Raw genomic sequence first — 14,052 nt, forward strand, 5'->3', positions numbered from 1 at the left:
AAGAACCGAGAAAAACTGGCAAATCCGAAAAAAACGAATCTAGGATTTCTAAAAAAACCGAACGGTTTTTATAAAAAAACAGCGGCGGAGTCCTGCGAGGCGAGGCAGCGGCGGGGCGGCGGCTTGCAGGGCGGCGGCGGCGGCTAGCGCGGGCGGCGACGGCGGTGGTGTTTGGGGCGGGGGTGGCGGCGTATATAAAGGGGCTGGGCGGGGCGGCTTGGAGGAGGGGCCAAGGCGGCGGCGGTGGAGTCCGGCTCGGACTCCTCGTCCGAGTCGGCGGCGGCGGCGCACGCGCGGGGAAGGCGGCGACGGCCTGGCTCGGCTGGGCCTTAGGCCCAGTCGGGCGCAGGAACTTTTTTTTTAACAAAAAAATAATTTCGCCGACCGAAATAAAATCCTAGAAAAATAAATAAAAATCTAAGAATGCCAAAATAAATTTTCACCGTCTAAATAAAATATTTAGAACGAGATGATCATTTTCTTGGCCCTAAAATGCAATTTTAAAAAACGTGCAATTTTTCTAATGCAAACAGAATTGCAATAAGATCCAAATAAAACAAATATTTGATTTTAATATTTTCCTCCAATATTTCAATTATCTTGGAGAAGTCATATTATCTCCTCTCATATATTTTAGTATGAAATATTTTTGGAGAGAAAATAATTAAAACCAAAAATTGTCGTTTCAAAATTTGATAAAGATCAAATTTGAAAACTGGGAAATCCCCAACTCTCTCCCAGGGTCCTTGAGTTGCTTAGGATTTTTTTGAGGATCGCGAGACGAAATGCGAATAAAGTATGATATGTATGGATGACTATGTATAACATTCCAAATTTAAAAATTTGGGATGTTACAACCGGTCATACAGAGAATTAAAATTGGACGAATGAATTAGAAGTTGATTTGTTGATCAGTATAGTTTGGCAATGGTTGTACTGCATATTAATTCCAAACAAAAAGTTGGAAAAAGGCATAGTAACTTTTTTTTTGAAGGGAAAAGGCATAGTAACTTAGGTTACCCGCAAAGCTCCATGTATCCATCACATATTTTTTATGTGTATGATCATGACCTTACCTAAAACAAAACAATCAACAGAGAGACTATTATCCAATAATCCATGAGAACATTGCAATGAAAAATTAAGTAACAAAAGGGGCTACTTGCAACTGGATAAGACTTACCACCTTAAGGCAAACCTGAACATGCTGATGGTACAGACCGTAAGTAATATAAGGCAAGACATATGACTTTCAAAATGTTCAGAACAAAAGAAAGCAACACAAGGAAAAGGCAAGCTTGATTTACATGCTCGTCCCCTCCTGGTTCCTCTCACATATAATATTTGAAGAAAAAACAGTATCTACACATAAAACTCACTACCTGAAGCATTTACCATTCAGCTCTCTCTAAAAAAAGTTAACACGGTTGTAATATTTAACTTCTTTGGACTGTCTAGAACACCGGACAGTTCATACCTATGAAGACATACATTGTTAAATCCTTTATGGGTTCATTTATCTCCTAAATTTAAGATGCATTGTGAGCACTCTCACCACATAAAGTGGAACCACTGACCTTTGACTCTAAAGTCAATAAAGTTGATCTCTGGATAGACAACCTGTCCACTGCCAATAGCAACTGATGTGCACAAAATAGCTGCCACTGAACCTGCCAAAGAAACAATTAATGATAGCAATGCAGGGAAATTCACTCAAACAGTTGAAGCAGAAGAATATTTCTATCCTGTTAGTCCTATAAAACAGAGCTAATTACTCGAGCTTATAAAGCTATTCAGGAAACAAGAAGGCAACAAAAACCTAACTAATAATTTGATTCCATCAATACCCTCCTCTCCTTACATGTGAATCCTGATTATAGCTGAAGCAGAAGAATATTTATATCTTGTCAGTTGTATAAAACGGAACTAATTACTCTAGCTTCTAAATTAAAGAATCAAAGGCCAATGCACGTCTTGATTAATATGAAATGTGCATATCAAAAACCAAACGTCGGAGCATTATTCTAAGAAACACTAAGTTACACGATTATTCTAAGATCGCCTCGAATCGGATCTGATCACCAACTGTAAAAAGAAAAGCATCACATTGCAAACAGTTAGGGGATCACTGGTATCGTGTACGTGCAATGCACTTGTCATGCTCGAAAACATAATGACCAGTGAGATGTATTTCAAAATTCCCAGTGGAAATAAAGAGTAATGATAATTGGTAAGGATCAAGGAGATGTAGCCTGCACGTCTTTACTAATGCAACATGGTAATAGAAATTGTTGAGTAAATACACCAAGACAGAAGGTACAATTCGCTAGTTTTTCAGCTTTACAACTCAAGAAAAACTCAGACAAAATGCCAAAGAATCAGTCAAGAAGAACTCCATGTACTCCCTCTGTACCAAAATAAAAGACGTTTTTGTAGCCTAGTTTAGCCTACAAATACATCTTATATTTTGTTACACAGGTAGTAGTTCGCATGTACAATCCTGTAGCTGCAAAGAGAAAAAATAAATAAAGGAAGACAGTGCCACATACAATCTTCCTTTCTTTCTAAAAGATACAAGGTGCAAACTTCAGTTCAGAATTCCAAAAAATAGAGTTATGTACATCAAAATCCTCCTAGCTCAAAACAAGCAATCCCACATACTTCGAACAATTTAGGATGTTCCTTCACTAATCCATGGCTCCATGTCCATGATTTAAAACTCAATGATTGAAATGCGCCTTTTTTACATCCATGACTGCTGCAGTCATCTTTGTAGCATCTGGCAGATTATTTTTGTATTCCTTTGCCTGCATATCATCACCATAAAGCGTAGCCCATTCACTTTGTCGAGCTCAAGTCTAAGAGTGTACTGTGAAAACAAACTAAGAATTCTGGTCAAATATCTTAATTACCTCATTCAAGTCTTTTCGTGGATGGCAGCAATGACTCATATATTTTAGTTGCCCGTCCACTTACAATGTTGCATGCCTGCATCTGCAGAAAAAATATAAAAAATGCTCCTAACAGGACGGGGAATCAGTTGTCTGGTTTGTGTTTTCTACTACCAACTGTAGTATATGTGGCACACAAGTTCTTACCCAGAGTCTGGAAGACTGTTGAGCTCATTCTCCCTCATCAAATTCTACTGTCATCCTGGAATTGCCTTTGTCCCTCGCAACTGAATCATGCTCTTGCCTCAACTTTTTTTTTTTTGATAGAAGAGAAGCCACCATCGCCGTACAACAAATACACCGGCTCATTGGGGGTCATCCCGCGAGACAAAGAGGGGATGCAGGATGACATCTGGAGGGGCACTACAGTCGGCAAAGGATGCGCTGCTCGCGATCTTCTTGGCTGCCTCGCCAGCGGCGAGACGGGTAGACGACGGGGCCGGGAGATGGAGAGGGCCGGTGCGGGGGTGTGCGTGCCGGGCGCCGCTGCAAGGCGAGGAGTATGCGGTCGGGAGGGCGTGGTAATGTGTTGCAGCGGACGGCATTGCACACGGGCAGCATCGAGGGGCGGCGAGGCGACGGCACATGGTGGACCGGAGGGCGGCGATCCGCTCGTAGGAGAGGGTGATTCTCGATGGGAGAGGCAGCGAGCGGAGGAGCAGCGTGGGACGGCCGTCCGGCGACTAGATGGGAGAAGCGGGGCGGAGGGGAAAAAGCAACGTGTGTGGGCTTCTCGTGGAGTAGTTACGGCTGGGAAGGTGCGAGATTAGGGGGTGCGGGATTGGTAGTTCGAATATTCCTCCACAGCTGGAGTGCGGTCAGTCATTGTAAATTGCTAAATTCATACGGTGAAACTATTAGATTAATAATGGTCATTAGATTAAAATTTGTGGATCCAATTGTGCGGTGCTGATTGGTTCGTGTGTTGTTATGGATTCAATTACGGGGTGCGCGTAAGAAAGTTCTTGTTGGATTGTTTAATAGTAGTGGAGATTACCGTACATTATCGTTATCCTATTCCACACCTAGATGATATGCTTGATGAGCTTAGCGGAGCCACAATTTTCTCTAAAATTTACCTTAAAAGTGGTTACTATCAAATACGCATCCAAGAAGGTGGTGAATGGAAAACCGCATTTAAGACCAAGTTTGACTTATATGAATGGCTTGTTATGCCAATGGGTTTATCCGAAGCACCCGGTACCTTCATGCGCCTCATGCATTTTGTTTTTCGACCCTATATTGACGTATTTGTTGTGGTCTATTTTGGTGATGTTCTTGTGTTTAGTAAATATCTCAAAGATCATGTCACCCACCTTAAGACTGTGCTACAAACTCTTAGAAAAGAGCAACTTTTTGCTAATATGGACAAATGCCTTTTCGGTGTTGACAAGCTTGTTTTCTTGGGTTTCGTTGTGTCTTATAAGGGTGTTCATGTTGATGAATCTAAGACCAATGCTATTAAAACTTGGCCACAACCAACCAACTTGCAACAAGTGCATAGCTTCCTTGGTTTAGCCAGTTTCTACCGTAGATTTGTGAAAAACTTTAGCACCATTGCTTCACCTTTGCATGCTTTGAGTAAGAAGAATGCACCCTTTGTTTGGGGATCATCCCAAGATACCGCATTCAATGAGCTTAAGAATTTGCTTACTCACGCTCCCGTGCTTCCTTTACCCAACTTTGACAAACCCTTTGCGATTCATTACGATACTAGTGGTAATGGCATAGGAGGTGTGTTAACGCAAGAGAAGCGCCCCATAGCTTACTTTAGTGAGAAACTTTCCGGAGCGCAACTCAATTACCCCATCTATGACAAAGAGCTATATGCTTTAGTGCGAGTTTTGCATGAATGGGAACTGTCGTGGTTTTGTCACGGCAGATGTCCTAGAGAAAGGACTTAGTCGTGGAGCCATCGCGACGAGTTAGCTTAAAGGGGTTAAAGCGGACACAGGGACGCAAGAGAGTTTATACTAGTTCGGCCCCTTCGATGAAGGTAAAAGCCTACGTCTAGTTGTGATGGAATTGATGGGGTTTCGATGACTAGGGAGCAAACAAGTTTCGCCTATGTCTCGAGTTGTTGTCTATCTTTGAACCGCCGCCGGGTCGTCCCCTTATATACACGGGTGACACCCGTCGGTTCACAGAGTCCCAACACCGGTCGATATCCGTATTCCGGGTTGGTCTCTCCTTATTCCTAACTTACAATATAAGTTTATATACAAATCCCGGTTTATAGCTACAAGTCTTGAACCGGCTACGGGCCTTAGGCCCTCATCTGCCTTCTTGGGCTTTATCACTCTTGAACTACTGATGAAGTTGACCCGGCCCAGATAGGCCGGTTTACGCCCAGCAGTAATATCCCCAACATTAGGCCCCAGATTGATTTGAACGGGTTCATGTCAATCCTTTAATAAAAACTTCATCTCCAACATGATGTCATTTTCTATGATTGCTGTAAACCGGAGTAACGTCGCCTGTCATAACAAAGCTATCCATTATGCTTCTTTGTTTAATAGATCTGCGGTAATCGAGGCCACAGCTCCGTTTCGTGGCCCCTTGATTGTCGCGCCTGACACATGTTCTTTCGCCTTATAAATAGGACCGAAGGGTCATTTCTTTTCTCCCCTCCGTGCCTTCTTCGTCTTCCTCGCGTCGCCAGCCTTGGAGCTTCGCCGCCGCCGTCGACCTCTGCCTCAACCTTGGCCGCTGCATCAACCTGAGCGCACCAGAGCATCGTGGCAACCTTCCGCGTCTTCCTCAGCTCCGGTAAATCTTCTATCCGTTCCCCCGCAGATCTGACCTAGGGTTTCACAGTTCTTCAGTGTTCATCATCTGCCTCTTGCTCATACGATAGATCTTTAGATGACTCCGCAAATCTTTATTCTGTGCAATGGTAGCTGTTTACCCTTCGCCTTCACTTACACATCTCAAAGCCATAGATCTGTATGTACGTCTTGCTCATTGATTCGGTACTGCTCCTTTTGGGCCTCTGAATATTTATCTTTTTTTCTGAACTTGCTTTAGATCCATCGCTATAGAGAAATCTTACGAAATCTGTTTCTATAAACTTACTCATCTGCTTCAATGTTTAAACCAGGCGGTTTAACCTTGTAGAAAAAAAATTGCCAAACCGGTATATACCATTAGTCCCCTTGTTGAACCGCCAGATGTTGTTGCTTCATAAAACTCCGGTTCAGATAGATCTGTCTCCGGTTTAACATTGCACATACCAATGTACCTTGATCAAATGCATTTTTAAACCGGGATCTTTTTACCTTGTAGATTCCATCATGGCCAAGCAAGTATATGAGTGCAATTGGGTTCCTTCTCGCGTCACAGAGGCTCAGCTGGACGATCTAGTCCTGATCGGCGCTTTAGGCAGCAAAGATACCATCCATTGGAGGGCTCCTGGCAAAGAATGCCCTCCCACTCCTCAAGAAGGAGAGGTTGTTGTTTTCGTAGATCACTTAGCTCGGGGCTTTAAGCCGCCCGGTGTTGGAGAACGTAACGTAGCAGAAATTCAAAATTTTCCTACGTGTCACCAAGATCTATCTATGGAGAGACTAGTAACGAGGGGAAGGAGAGTGCATCTACATACCCTTGTAGATCGCTAAGCGGAAGCGTTCAAGTGAACGGGGTTGATGGAGTCGTACTCGTCGTGATTCAAATCACCGATGACCAAGTACCGAACGCACGGCACCTCCGCGTTCAACACACGTGCAGCCCGGTGACGTCTCCCACGCCTTGATCCAGCAAGGAGAGAGGGAGAGGTTGAGGAAGACTCCATCCAGCAGCAGCACAACGGCGTGGTGGTGATGGAGGAGCGTGGCAATCCTGCAGGGCTTCGCCAAGCACCACAGAAGAGGAGGGAGAGAGAGATGCAGGGCTGCACCAACAGGGATCGAATCACGTGTGTTATGGGCAGCCCTAGGCCTCATATATATAGGGAAGGGGAGGGGCTGCGCCCCTCTAGGGTTCCCACCCCTAGGGGGGCGGCAGCCCTAGATGGCCAAGGGTGGCGGCCAAGAGGGGGGAGGAGAGGGAGGCGCAGGGTGTATGGGCCTTAGGGCCCATCTGCCCTTAGGGTTTGCCCCCTCTCCTCTTCTAGGCGCATGCGCCTTAGTGGGGCTGGTGCCCTTGGCCCATGTAGGCCAAGGGACACTCCCTACAGCCCATGTGGCCCCCCCCCCCGGGGCAGGTGGCCCCACTTGGTGGACCCCCGGGACCCTCCCGGTGGTCCCGGTACATTACCGATAAACCCCGAAACTCTTCCGGTGACCAAAACAGGACTTCCCATATATAAATCTTTACCTCCGGACCATTTCGGAACTCCTCGTGACGTCCGGGATCTCATCCGGGACTCCGAACAACATTCGGTAACCACATACAAGCTTCCTTTATAACCCTAGCGTCATCGAACCTTAAGTGTGTAGACCCTACGGGTTCGGGAGACATGCAGACATGACCAAGACGTTCTCCGGTCAATAACCAACAGCGGGATCTGGATACCCATGTTGGCTCCCACATGTTCCACGATGATCTCATCGGATGAACCACGATGTCAAGGACTTAATCAATCCCGTATACAATTCCCTTTGTCTATCGGTACGATACTTGCCCGAGATTCGATCGTCGGTATCCCGATACCTTGTTCAATCTCGTTACCGGCAAGTCTCTTTACTCGTTCCGTAACACATCATCCCGTGATCAACTCCTTGATCACATTGTGCACATTATGATGATGTCCTACCGAGTGGGCCCAGAGATACCTCTCCGTTTACACAGAGTGACAAATCCCAGTCTCGATTCGTGCCAACCCAACAGACACTTTCGGAGATACACGTAGTGTACCTTTATAGCCACCCAGTTACGTTGTGACGTTTGGCACACCCAAAGCACTCCTACGGTATCCGGGAGTTGCACAATCTCATGGTCTAAGGAAATGATATTTGACATTAGAAAAGCTTTAGCATACGAACTACATGATCTAGTGCTAGGCTTAGGATTGGGTCTTGTCCATCACATCATTCTCCTAATGATGTGATCCCGTTATCAACAACATCCAATGTCCATGGTTAGGAAACCATAACCATCTATTGATCAACGAGCTAGTCAACTAGAGGCTCACTAGGGACATGGTGTTGTCTATGTATCCACACATGTATCTGAGTTTCCTATCAATACAATTGTAGCATGGATAATAAACGATTATCATGAACAAGGAAATATAATAATAATCAATTTATTATTGCCTCTAGGGCATATTTCCAACACCCGGTTCTAAATTTTATCGGGATGTTTTGGCCGATTTCCAACTCCATCCACAAGACACTGGCCCCAATTCTGTTACAAATATGTGTCACTTCCAAGTGCTCTGTGAAGCGTTCTTTCAAGAGGAGCCCACAGTGGAATTGTTCAGAGACCTTTTCCATCTAAACCGCCGTACTGAATTTACTGACGGCTCCAATACGGAGTTGGGTGGCGTCGCGATCCAGAAAAGGAAAGAGGTCACATACCCTCACGCCAAACTGCACACCCACCCCAAAGAATGGAATCAGACATGGTTCTATTGCAAAGACACCTCCCCTGCTGGTGAGAATCCCTTGCCTGGCTTTCGTCCGGAGCGGCTCAGCAATACACACCCTTTCCGCAAAGATTGACTGCCCAGGAGAGAAGCAAATATGCTCCTCAACTATCGAAGCTCAGAGCCTTTATGGCCAACGGTTTAACAGGGGTTGATCTCGCTCGCTGTTGGATATCATGGAGCATACTGCCCCTTAGTCAGCGCTCCGGTTTGATATGCGAGTATACCGGCAGTGTTGATGACCCACTGCGACATTCCAAAATCCAGCTCACCGATGAAGAAATCACAGAGGCTGTGAATAAGATGCTGAATGAACCGGAACATATCTGTGCTAAAAACGGCCTGCTTCCCTTCTGTGCCACCAACAAACCGCCATCTGTAAGACCTTGATTTTTCCTTTTGCTGAATCTGTTATTGATATATCTGGTCATTGTTTAATATCAGTGTCTGTGTAATCAGGGCAATGACCCGTTTTGGAGCAAGAAATTGCCGCAGGAGAAACCAGAAAAACCAGACAAACCAGAAAGAGAAACCCGGCAAAATACTAAAGCTGTAAAGAAGACTGCCCGCAGGAAAAGAACTACTGCATCTTCTAATCCGGCCCCTGATGATGATGTGGATAATCCGGACCTTGAGGTAGAGCTTGACTCACTTGGCTTATTTTTCATGCGTCTTATTGATGATGATATTTGTCAGGATGATGCCGAAGCCAGCCACGCTAATGCTGCAGAGGTAATTATTCTCTCTTCCGATTCAGAACCTTTGCCTTCGCTAAAAATCCATCGGGCAAACCGGAAAGTTAAATTTTCTCATCCTCTTGCTTATTTGGATCCCAAATTTCTTATGAAGACCCAACAGCACGAAGCTCGTCGCACAACCCGGCACAGCGGCCAGGTAGTTACCTCCGCCGGTTTACCAAATAGTCCGGTTCGGAAACGCCGTTCAGAGGTCTCTAATTTGCTTGTCGGTGATTGTTCTAAAGTGGGCTGCTTTCGTCAACCTCTTAATCCATCTTACTCCGATTACCAGGTTACTTCCCACTCATCTTCTGGCAAGTCATCGGCTACTCAGCTGCCACCGCTCAAAACGGTGCTTGGGTAAGCTATACTTATTATGATATTTGCAGCTAATAGAAGCGAGGGTCCCGATCTTTCGATGAGATGATAACTATCGATTTGGTGGAGACGACTTTGACGATCCGACTACAAACGTGCACGACGTTGCGCCTTAGCAACCGCTAAACCAATCTCCTGAGGTTACTGACGATGCTGGAAGCACGGTCAGCCTGACCACGAAGGTCTATTCCTGCAAGCAATCGAAGAACGAGCAAGAATATGATAAAAGCAATCTGAATATCGCAAATATATATGAAGTATTGATAATGGTGGGGATCCGGAAGCGGTCTTGGTCTGGTCGTTGGACACAAACGAAGTACACGAAGTTGCAATGACTAACTTTTAACTAAACAAATCCCCAGGAAAAAGCTACTAGATGGATCTACTTATATAGGAGCAAGGGGTGGCGGCCAAGGAGGTGGGAGGAAGTCCCAAGGCAGCCTAAAACTAACTCTAGGTCGTACAAGGCTCATGGGCCCAAGTGGAGGTGATGCAACACCTTTGGGCTTGTAGTTTGACTCGGATTCTGCTGCAACGTCAGATTGTTTCGTCCGTAACTCAACGCTCCGGACGAATTTGAAGGTGAATCCAATTGGGTTGGAAAGAGCACGAAATCTAGTTTCCAACAAAAAAAGAATCACCCAATTTGGAGTCCGTATGAAAAAGTTGTTGGCGTTTTGAGTCAGGTATGTCTGTGCAGTCCGAATCTGAATCCAGAACGTGAAAGACTTGGACTCTATCTTCTCTTGGCCCAAAAGTGACGTGAGAGGACTTTTTGAACACAACATAAACTTCTCCTTTTCCCTTATCTTCATATGTGGATTGTACAAATGTCCCATACACCTGCAATTAGACAAAACACAAAAGTGTGTGAAGTATTTTTATTCTGGATAACATAAATAAATTATTGAATAGTTTGCATTAGAAATCACCTGACAAATATGCATGTATGCAATATTTTTGGTCGTATCCAAGGTAGTCATGTCCTCATCATCATCCCCTTTTTGAAAACAAAGCCGTCCTCGGCGTTGCTTAATCTGAAATGTGGCTAACAAAAGAGACAAGGTGTACATGTTGTATATGTATATGTCATCCAGTTTAACTTCCCTTGATTTTTGCACGTATGACACATGTATACATGAGTAACTTTCATAGTTCATAAAAACTAAAGCCAAAAAATTATCACAAGAAGTAGAAGGCATGAAAATATTAGAACTCAGTTTGCACATATAAGTGAAGCTCTTATTCATTTCAAAAGATTCGCAATGTTCATCATTAAACCATCCCAACTTTGGTGAATAAACCTTACTTGCATCAAATTTACATGCTACAACATGCTTAAATAAGCAAACATGCAATAAGTCATTGGACACAGAATCATCACCAAGATTGGAGGCCATATCAAAATGATTAAACATTAGTTCTTTTGCATCAACAGTTAATTCAATGGGTGCACTCAAAATTGTTGATATTTCAGTTGTTTGATCACATGACGCATTCATGACAGTAACAAGATTCTCTAAAATAGGTGGTGTGCTCAAATCAACAGGTAACTCAATACATGACGCATTCAAGTTAACTAGGCATGCATCATTCTCATGTGAAGTTATATCATCAATACCTTTACTGTTACCTTGTGGCAAAGATGTAGCTGATGTAGGTACGGACGTTGACAATGTACCATACCCTTGAGATGATGCCGCGCTCATAATCCGAGGTGCAACGATGGAAACCCACCGGCGGTGGTGAGCATGAACTGGAATAGTAGTTGTTGTAGTCACCTAATGCATCCTCCTTTATCTGTCTCTCAAAGGTACTAGCACGGACATACATACCAGTAATGCAACGAGGAATATACTGAAATCTTGCCTGAATATCATGGTTCAAACCACCAAAAAATCTATTCATTGTATCATTCTCAAATTCTTCTATGTCACAATGATGCATATAAGATTTGAACTCTTGGTAGTAAGCATGAACAGTGTTGTTGCCTTGTTTAAATTGTTCAAATTTGCGAAGCAATTCACGACGATAATAAGGAGGAAAAAATTGTTGTCTCATTACAGCTTTCAAAACTTTCCAAGTTGTGGGTTGGTTATCAATGTTTTTCTTACAATGTACACTCCACCAAACAGAAGCAAAATCAGTAAATGCTCTAGTGGCTGCTCGCACTCGCTCAAGTTCAGAAAAGTCATGGTGACTAAAAACTTGTTCTACTTCAAGCTCCCAAGCTAGATATGTAGTAGGATTAAATCTACCCTCAAATGACGGTAAAAAGATAACCTGACCATGTGCTTGTGTGTGTTGTCCCAACTCTCGTGATGGTGAAGATGTGTCTGTCGTCCAAGAACTTCTATCTTCGGAACCTGTCATGATTAGTAGAAACAAGAAACAAAATTCAAGAATAATGTTCCTATGAACTACTAGGGTGTGGTGGTAAAGCGCTCACAGTAAAGCAACTATCAATATCTTACAAGTTCTTACCAAGCAGCAGGTGGTGACAGGCAACCAACGGTGTCAAATAACTCTGAAGATTGTGTAAAGCGATTGCCAGGGGAACGTACGTATACACGGTGTAGAAATATGTGGAGCTGGGTTGGCTATATATGGTAGCAAAAGATTAGCAATAATCAATTCAGAGATGCAATGTTGAATAAACGCTCAACGACGGTACTGTGCTGGTCCTAGGCTAGACCGAACTAGAGACGCGAGCCTAGAACACTAATGAGGTCACGTCGTAGCACAACTAGCATCAATGAAGGATACTAAGTAGCTCTGTGTTCATGAACTTCGGAGGGCAAAAAGACCTATTTAGAAGCCGATTTTGAGGTGCCAAATATTGAACTAGCTTCTTCAACTATTTAGATGCGGCTCGTCGCTAGCTTTCGTTTGAGTACTCACGGAGGCAAAACGGACTTCGTATGAGGAAGTTATGCCTGTTTTACTGAACAGTGCACAAAACAGACTTCAATCCGAATTCAACTCCGAGATTGAGTCTAAAAAGATTCGAATTTTGTTTTTTTTCTCTCTTTTTTTTTCTCACACTTTTTTTTCTTCCTCTCCTTTTTTTCTCTGACTTTTTTTCTCTTTTTTTTCTTGTTTTTTCTCTATTTTTTTCTCCCTCTTTCCAAAACAAACTAGATAAGACGCAGATTGGATCAAGCGAAGATGTGAACGATCTCAACTATTATTATGACAATGAATGGTGGGTAGTACGTGGTGGAAATTGATGGATGGGTGGTGGACAGCGAAAGAGATAATGATGCAGCGGTGGCGTGACTAATGTGAACAGAACTCGAAACTCTAAACGAACTAGACACTAAGACCAGCAACTCGACACGACGATGCAACCGATAATTCAACTATGCAAGCAATGAAAAGAAAATTGCAAAGGCTCAGACTGGCTTGGAGCAAGTATGAATAGATCTAACTCTTTTTTGTGGCTTTTTCTTGGACAATAGGTAAGAAAATAAATCTAATCTAGGAAAACTGAAAATTCTCACCGAGCAACCTGAAAACTGATACCACTTAATAGAAGCGAGGGTCCCGATCTTTCGATGAGATGATAACTATCGATTTGGTGGAGACGACTTTGACGATCTGACTACAAACGTGCACGACGTTGCGCCTTAGCAACCGCTAAACCAATCTCCTGAGGTTACTGACGATGCTGGAAGCACGGTCAGCCTGACCACGAAGGTCTATTCCTGCAAGCAATCGAAGAACGAGCAAGAATATGATAAAAGCAATCTAAATATCGCAAATATATATGAAGTATTGATAATGGTGGGGATCCGGAAGCGGTCTTGGTCTGGTCGTTGGACACAAACGAAGTACACGAAGTTGCAATGGCTAACTTTTAACTAAACAAATCCCCAGGAAAAAGCTACTAGATGGATCTACTTATATACGAGCAAGGGGTGGCGGCCAAGGAGGTGGGATGAAGTCCCAAGGCAGCCTAAAACTAACCCTAGGTCGTACAAGGCTCATGGGCCCAAGTGGAGGTGATGCAACACCTTTGGGCTTGTAGTTTGACTCGGATTCTGCTGCAACGTCAGATTGTTTCGTCCGTAACTCAACGCTCCGAATGAATTTGAAGGTGAATCCAATTGGGTTGTAAAGAGCAAGAAATCTAGTTTCCAACAAAAAAAGAATCACCCAATTTGGATTCCGTATGAAAAAGTTGTTGACGTTTTGAGTCAGGTATGTCTGTGCAGTCCGAATCTGAATCCAGAACGTGAAAGACTTGGACTCTATCTTCTCTTGGCCCAAAAGTGACGTGAGAGGACTTTTTAAACACAACATAAACTTCTCCTTTTCCCTTATCTTCATATGTGGATTGTACAAATGTCCCATACACCTGCAATTAGACAAAACACAAAAGTGTGTGAAGTATTTT

General features: G+C 43.7%; 1 long non-coding RNA gene across 1 annotated transcript; it reads right to left on the reverse strand.

Annotated features, from left to right (window-relative positions):
• Positions 1-2,396: 2,396 nt before the first annotated feature.
• LOC125509736 lies at positions 2,397-3,707 on the reverse strand. Its single transcript, XR_007284195.1, has 3 exons — positions 3,099-3,707; positions 2,913-3,020; positions 2,397-2,807 (listed from the first exon to the last, which is right to left on the reverse strand). It is a non-coding gene; the product is annotated as an uncharacterized LOC125509736 (long non-coding RNA).
• Between the last annotated feature and the right edge of the window lie 10,345 nt (positions 3,708-14,052).

Source organism: Triticum urartu, chromosome 1, assembly GCF_003073215.2.
Source record: "Triticum urartu cultivar G1812 chromosome 1, Tu2.1, whole genome shotgun sequence".
Taxonomy (NCBI): Eukaryota; Viridiplantae; Streptophyta; class Magnoliopsida; order Poales; family Poaceae; genus Triticum; species Triticum urartu.